Source organism: Eutrema salsugineum, unplaced genomic scaffold, assembly GCF_000478725.1.
Source record: "Eutrema salsugineum unplaced genomic scaffold, Eutsalg1_0 scaffold_3, whole genome shotgun sequence".
NCBI lineage: Eukaryota > Viridiplantae > Streptophyta > Magnoliopsida > Brassicales > Brassicaceae > Eutrema > Eutrema salsugineum.
In genome coordinates, this window is record NW_006256756.1 from 13645998 (window position 1) to 13654357 (window position 8360).

General features: G+C 41.3%; 1 non-coding gene across 1 annotated transcript; it reads right to left on the bottom strand.

The window, feature by feature from the left end:
- Positions 1-3402: 3402 nt before the first annotated feature.
- LOC112085662 lies at positions 3403-3509 on the bottom strand. The gene has a single exon (XR_002898962.1). It is a non-coding gene; the product is annotated as a small nucleolar RNA R71 (small nucleolar RNA).
- Positions 3510-8360: the final 4851 nt, after the last annotated feature.

Genomic DNA, 8360 nt, shown 5'->3' on the forward strand with positions numbered 1-8360 from the left:
GGGGATTTGAAGTTTCTACAGACGGCTCATCTCTAAAGTGCATTGAAACGATCAAAAAGAAGCTCTTGGACCAGTGTTCACTCCGGAGACGGTATCCTTCAGCACATAGCTCCACACCGTATGATCTCAGATGTTATGGAACGAGCACTAAAAGAACTTGAATCTTGATGAAGGCCCCGGCAACTGAATCAGACTGGAAAGGCATCGTCCCAGGCAATCTTTCTGACTCATCGGATCGGTATTGAAGCTGTAGCGAGACAGGTGTGTCTTTCGGTGAGATTAACTCTCAGCTCATGACTCTAAATCCTCTGATACTAACTGTTCTGGAACCACAGCTCAAACTTCTCCAACTTTTATGAAGACCCTGTAATCTGAATCGGACGTTACGACTCCCCGGACAGGCAATCTTTCAAACGTATCGGATCGCTCTAGAATGGATGTGAGACAGGTCTGTCTTCCGGTGGCCGTATTCCCACAGTTCTGAAATCTAGACTCAATTATCTAGATATTTTCTGAAGACCCCGGAGGCTGAATCGGCTGGAAAGACCGGAAACTTGAACAGATTTTTGGCCGAGACGTGATTTCGGAGATATATCTGCACCCGAGGTTTTGGGCCGAGAAACTTGAACAGCCAGTACGTGTTTTGGCCGAGAGATCTACCCGCAGGATATATTTTAGACGAGAATCTTCGACCATCAGTACAGCATTTTGCTGAGAAACTCAAATTTGCTCCTCTACACCATTTTTGATCTTTTTGATATACTCATATTTTGTCATGTTTAGGATTGCATTTTTGTTCAAATATTGAGTCTCATGCATACATTTAGGTAGTTTTACATGTATTTGTCTTTGCTTTTGTCTTTAGTTAGGAATTGCATTAGGTCCTAGAGAGTTTTGGACTTTTGGGGCTAATTGGGAGCAATTGGGACAAAAGCCATGGAGAGACCATCACCTTATGTGCATCAGACTCGGACAAGTGTTATGGAGCCGACAATCCCTCAACTTTATCACCTGAGAAGGAAGACTTTCACCAGGATTCAGCCTCTGTAGTCTTCATACCGAATCACGAAGGTCGAGTCTAGTTTCCAGAACACTTGAGATCGTCCTATTTGGAGTTGTGAGCTGAAAGTTACGGCGATAAGAAGCAGTACATGTCTTGGAGCGGATAAAGGACCAATGCAACGCGCATCAAAGAACCGGTGGAACGGAGCCCTTTCCGACGTCATCTGAACCCGAACCCTTCACCAAAGTTGGAGCTCAAGGAGCAATCTGGCTCATGGAGTTGACCGATCAAGGTTTGGACCAGTGAGCAAGGAGTTATGAAGGATTTTGTACAAGCGGTCTACATTCATATCGAGTCGGAGTACCGACCAAAATCAGGTCGGTATAACTCTGGAAGCCAAAATGCCGAAGAAATATCGACGTCCTGAACCGACTGAATCCTGCTCGGCATTGATCCCCTGAAGCTGTCCTTAACGCCGCACCGAGGTGAGTTCAGCCGGTGTAGCGCCTCGGTGTAACCACTCTCAAATTGCCGAAGAAATATCGACCTCCTGCACCGACTGAAATCTGCTCGATTCATTCTCAAACCAGGACGTTTTTATGGGCCTTTTTGGGACCAATACCTTGTTTGTTCTAGGTTGGCCCACCAAGAAACCCTGCCTATATATATGTTTTAGTCATTATCTAGCAGACTAAGCTTTAGTCATTATCTCAAGGATTTAATCAATCTTGATCTGTTTCTTATCATCTTTTCTTCTTATCTTTGCTTCTAATCATGTTTAACATCACCTCTTGCAAAAGATTAGGTGTGTTAAGCATGATTAGTGAGTAGTCATCTTTTAAGCTTCTAGGTGTGTAGATTAGGGTGCTTAGATGTTTCATTTATGATGTTTAGGTTTTAGATTCTCATTTCCTTTCCTTAGTTAGCTGTCCCTAATGCCTTATTTCCTTGAGAAAGTGAAATCTGGGTTCATAGGCATTTCATGCACCAAAGGTGGTTGATGAAATGCCTGAATGAGCTAACTTAAGGGTTTATGTTTTCAATGCCATGGGAATGTTTGTTTGAAGTAAATTACATATTAGAACTGTTTATTAATGCATATTGATCATCATTACCACTAATGAGAGTTAGGTTTGAAGGCTGATTAGTATAGTGGTCATTGTCTTGGGAAAGAAATGATCTTGCTTTGAGTTCTAAGTTGATTGGAATTTGAGATCATGTGATGTTTGCTTTATCTTTCTGTATAAGATTCAGTCTTTCTTAGCTCTTATTTTGATGCACAAAGAGGCTGTCTGGTCATATTAGACTTGGAACCTTATGCTTGTTGATTGCTTATTCACTAATGGGAATTAGTCTTGATTAAGTAATTTGCAAAGGGATTTCTGTCATGGAAATGAATTAATCTATTTTGGAAGTCTAGACTAAATAATTGCAAGTGTTGTATTGTTTGCTTAGCATCATGATTTAAGTATTGAAAGCACCCTGATCAATGATCACATCTAGAGGTTTAGCTTTATTTTTATTTGAATTTAAGCCTTTGCTTTGTTGTCTTGCTTGTTTAGTTCTTAATTACTGCTTGTTTGTTCTTACTTGTTTTATTATATGCGTTTAGATAATCTTGGTTACCAACTCATCTGTTTAGTTAGACTTGGATTAAGAATTGATCATCATAGTCTTAGTGTCTAGAATCTCTCCCCATTTGGATTGATACCTCAAGTGTTACAATGACATGAGTAGTTGAGGAATTGATCAAGGATTGAAAAATTTCTGCTATCAATTTGGCGCAGTTGCCAATTGGGGATTCATTCTAGCATTAGGACTTTGGATCTTCTTGAGATCAAGTCATTTTCTTTTGTTTTACTGATTACCTTTCAAGTGTTGTCTTTATTTTCAGGTGTATGAACACCAGAAGTGAAGAAAGAAGACAAAGAGAAAGAGCTGAGCGCATTGAGAGGTTGGGTATGGATCAAGGGCAACAGGCTCATGGTGGTAATGGAAACCACCAGGCTCAGCAAGAGGGTCCAGCACCACGTCCAATAACAGTTGTGGGAGCTGGTGATGAGGCCAATACTCAGGGTCAGAGACATGGGATTCAAGCTCCTACACCTGAAAACGATTTTGAGATCAAATCTGGCTTGATCAACATGGTGTAATCAAACAAGTTCCATGGCTTGGCAGTAGAAGATCCATTAGATCACATTGATAACTTTGATAGAATTTGTGATCTAACTAAGATGAATGGAGTGACTGAGGACAGTTTCAAGCTGAGGCTATTCCCTTTTTCTCTAGGAGACAAAGCTCATCAGTGGGAAAAGTCTCTACCTCAAAGATCAGTCACAACATGGGAGCAATGCAAAAGAGCATTTCTAACCAAGTTCTTCTCTTCATCAAGAACAGCAAGGTTAAGAAATAAAATCTCAAGTTTCATTCAGAAGAACCATGAATCATTTTGTGAGGCTTGGGAAAGATCTAGAGGGTATACCATGCAATGCCCTCACCATGGATTCTCAGATGCTCAGCTGCTAAGTACTTTCTACAGAGGTGCTTTATGATAGACAAGACTTTTTAGGGTCTCAGGGCTATCAATCCCCTTGTCAAAGTAGCACAAAGAGGTTAATCAATCCAGATGTGGTGTTAGACACTAAACTATGTGATCAGGTTCTTAATTCAAGCAAACAAGAGTGGGTTTTGATTAATATAGAGACAACTACAAACTTAAACAGGTTTAAAGACTAATGAGAATGACTAAACAAGAACTAAGCAATGACAAATGATGAGAATGTATGTATGATGATGAGAAAGGTCTTAGACATGATAGTGGATTAGGGTGCCTTCAGTGATAAACTAATGAGCTAATGAATCATATGATCAAGCAAGCCATTCAACATAAACATCTTTAATTAAGTTAATCCTCTCATGAAGGTATTAACTTCTATGCTAAAACAGTTTCTAACCCAATCATCATTAGTGAAACATGAGTTAACAAGCATTAAGAATCAGTTTAATCTGTCATTTAAACATATAAACAATCATTCCCATGATGAATAACACTTAAACCTCTAACAACTTTGGTTCAGGCATTTCATCAAACACTTTTGATGCATGAAATGCCCAGAATCTAAACCACATAAGATTTGTATGGATCTAGCATAGAGAACAAGTTGTAGAGAATGGAATATGCATGATCTAACCCCTAAGCTCACTAATCTACCACTTAAGCACCCTAATCTACATATCTAAGACCTTAATATGGGATTACTCACTAATCATGATCAACACACTAGATCGTTTGCAAGATGTCTTGTTAATCATGATTAGAAGTGTGATTTGATGATAAGAAATGATGGAACAAGATGAAAAAAAACTCCAAATCGATATTAGACTCTAAAATCAAGGTGTAACAAGTTGTTTTTCACAAAAGGGGAAAGGAAACTAAAAGTAGATAAAATGTGTTCTCCAAATTAGGTCTAAAAACATTATATAGGACCTTGGGCGAACCGGGTCAACCCGGAACAAACCGGGTACTGACCCGGCTTTGATGGGTGAAGATGGGTTTGCCACGGTCTGGTGTGTTCTTGGTGTGACTGTGGCAAACCAACCGTGTCAAACGCCGAAGATTTGCAAAAGTTGCCACGGTCAAGCTCCAGACCGTGGCATCCAAACCGTGTCAACACCCGAACGCTTGTAAAGTCCATCCAGCTAAGTGTTTGTTTACCACGGTCAAATGTAAGACCGTGGCATTCTCAACCGTGGCAATATCCGAAGTTGTGTAAAAGTTGCCCCCAGCCATCTTCTGTTTTCCATGGTCAAATGTAGACCGTGTCATGAGGCTCGTGCCAATCGCCAAAGGTTTGCAGAAGTTGCCACGGTCAAGTCCAAGACCGTAGCATTCAGGTCGTGTCAAATGCCGAATGCTTGCAAGGTTCCTTCAAGCCAAGTGTTCGTTTGCCACGGTCAAGTGTAGACCGTGGCATGAGGATCGTGTCATTCGCCGAGGGTGTGCAAAAGTTGCCACGGCCAAGTGTGGACCGTGGCATTCCATCGCGGCATGTTTAACTTAGTATTTCTGGGCCGTCTAGACCACCTCGCATTCCGGAGAGTGTAACTTCCTGGAGACTTGTCCGAATTGAATGATTCCGGTTGCAGAAGACAGAGGACTCATTTATCTCCAGCTTTGGTGAAGGAAGCTTCGGTGCTTGGGAAGTGGAAGACTTCCTGGAGGGCTCAGCTTCGCAATGCATTTACACGATCAAAGAGGGCCGTCTATACATATGTCCATTCCGGAGACCGTATCTTCCTGCTCATAGCTCCGAACTGGATGATCTTGGATGTTCTGGAAAGAGGACTCAAATTTCTCTGATTCTCATGAAGGCCCCGGAAGCTTAATCGGCCTGTAAGTGCACCGTCCTTCGCATTCTTCAGAGCTTATCGGCTTGGTTCAAAACATCAGCGAGACAAGGGTTTCTTCCGACGAGCTTAACTCTATGCTCCCACGTCCGAATTCCATGATTCCAGTTGCTATATATCCGTGATCCAATTCTCTCCAACTTCTATGAAGCACCCGACATCTGAATCGGACCGGAAGGTTCCCCGGACAGGCGATTTTGGAAACGTGTCTGCACCCGGAGATTTCGGCCGATAGGTTCAATGGCTGGTACGCGTTTTGGCCGATAAATTCTGCCCGCGGTACGTGAAAGTGGCCGATAAAATCCTTCCTGGTACGCGAAAATGGCAGAGAAAACCTTCCTGGCCAGCGAGAATGGCCGATAACCTCCAAAGACCCAATTTTTGCCACTTTTCAAGCTTTGATCACCATTCCACCTCCTGGACTCATTGGGACCTAATGCATCTCCTAAGTTCTAAAACAAACCCTAAGGACCTAAAATGCATGGAATAAAACATGATTTAGAATGAATTATGCAACCTAAATGATGCAAATTATGAACATATCAACTCCTCCACACTTGTCCTTTGCTTGTCCTCAAGCAAACAAGAACAAATGAGAGAAAGAGGTTGAATGCATGGGAGTTCACATTTCCTTTTTGAGAGAAGTGATCATAATAAGAATTCAAATTCATGCTCAATTATGCAATGCAAAGCCATACTCAGATATATATCAACTCAGCAAGGAATCTCCACAAGTTCTTCTCTCTCTCAACTCTTTCACATTCATTAAGCTTTTATCAGGTGAATCTCATGATGCAATGTTTAAACAAGCTGGCTTGGCTAGGGAGAGGCTATGAGATTAAAATGCTCTCATCAGTGTTCAAGTGGGTTTAATGCAGCAAAGGGATCTCTCTATGAATGATCAAACTTTGGCAGAATGCTAAAGGTAAAAAACAACCTATGCATACAAGGGCAAAGACTCATCACACCCCACCCTCTACTCAAAGCTTCCTCACTTGCTCCAAAATCCTCACTTTTCACTCTCATTTTCCTCTCACTAGGGGATTTACTTTTCACTTTCACTCTCAAGTCTTGGAACTCAAACTTTACACAGCTCTTTTTCTTTTACAACCTCTAGCCTCATCTTTCTTTCTTTTCAAAACATTTGAGCCTTTTGGCTTCTTTCCTTTTTACTTAGAGGCTAGACTCTTTCTTTTCAACAAACCAGAGCTCACTTTCTCAAAACACCAAGACTGATTTCTTTTTCTTTAATTCCCCTAGCTATTTCCACTCTCTCTTTCCCACTCATCTCAACTTTTTCCACTCACCAACAAGTCTTTTCCCCCACACTTATTCCTCGCCAAAACTCTCAGTTCCTTGATGTTGGAACACAGCACTCAATGAGACCTGCCCTTGTCGCTCTAAACCTAACACTTTCTGCTAAGTTTGATCCAAGGTGTCCTTTCAATTCACACTCAAACATTGGCTTGAAAGAAGGATGGGTTCAAGGTAAGGGAACTGATCCATGATGTGGATTCAGCTACTTGAGCTAAGGAAAAAGAGTGGTAAAAACAATGGTTCGAGCTAAAGTATGTATATCGGTATCCACAAGCTTTTTTCAAACAATGCATCACAAGAAATTTTTAAGTCAAGTTCAAGGTTCTCACTTAATTAGAGTTGAGTTCAATTCAAACTTGCTTCTCAGATTCAGATCATTTCAGACTTTGCAAGCACAGAAAAAGATTCACAAGCATATTTAGTTCAAGTTCTCAAAGTGATGTACTCTCTAGGAAACCTATCATTACTCCCTGCAAGATGCAACCTACATGCATATGCAATCTAGACTCAATCCTAAAAATGAGAATGCAACTACATGATCATTTTTTTTGTTTTCAGATTTTTCCATTTTTTTTTTTTTGGTTTTTTTTTTATATGCACTTGGATGAGACTACATGAATATGCAACTAGAATGTGACTCAAGACTCAAAGTGCAAAATAAGAAAAGAGAAAACATGATTAGTAAAGGATGAAACTCCTCCCCCACACTTAAATAACACAGTCCCTTGTGTTATAAAAGCATGAGAAAGGAGTTAAAACAAAGTAAACAAGGAAAATGCAAAAGAAAAAGAAAATCTACATGCTATTTACAAGGTTTTGAGTGTTTACCTCAATCGCTGAGGTCTGATCCCAAGTAGTGGGATGGGTTGGAGGTGGAACATGATGGAGTTGAGTATCTAGGTGGGCTGCTCTCAGGTGAGTCTGGTTGGAACGCTGTGGTCGGGTTCACCCAATCTTCTTTTCCCGGTGGTAGCACAAGTGCATCAGCGGCTGAGCTTTCTCCCACCTCTTCTCTTGTATCTCATTTGGGTGAGGTGGCTGGAGCTTTGAGCTTCTTAACCTTCTTCTTAAGCTGCCTAACACAGTCAACTAGTTTGTTGATTGTTTTGTCTTGCCATTTGCACCATTTCTGAAGGGTGTTAACTCTGGAATACAGCTTCCTTGTGTGGTAGTCAGGCTCACCCCAAAAGTAAGGGTCAAAGTGATACCTTCCTGCTCCCATCCTTCTTTCAAAATCTCTTGGCTCCTCATTCTCACAACCAGCAGTCCTAGTTGTGTCCTCCTCTTCAACTGGCTCATTACCCTTAGAACTAACGGTTCTCTTGCATTTGGGAATTGGAGAGTGAATGGCTGGGTTGTAGAGCTGATCTTTTAGGACAATAAAGGAGACATTGTGCCTTTCTGTGAGAGTGGTGATGGCTGGGTGTGGCAACAGAACATGAACCTTTTCATCTTGTAAGAGCTTGAAGGTGTACAAGAAGTTTTCACCATTGCTTGCTTTTAAAAACCCAACCTTGGTGAGGGTAGCTTCATTAATCAACTCAGGCCTGACCTCAACATCATCAAAGACAAAACCTCTTGCTTTCAGAATCTTTGTCACTAGCCATCCATTGTGCAACTTAGTGAGCTTCTT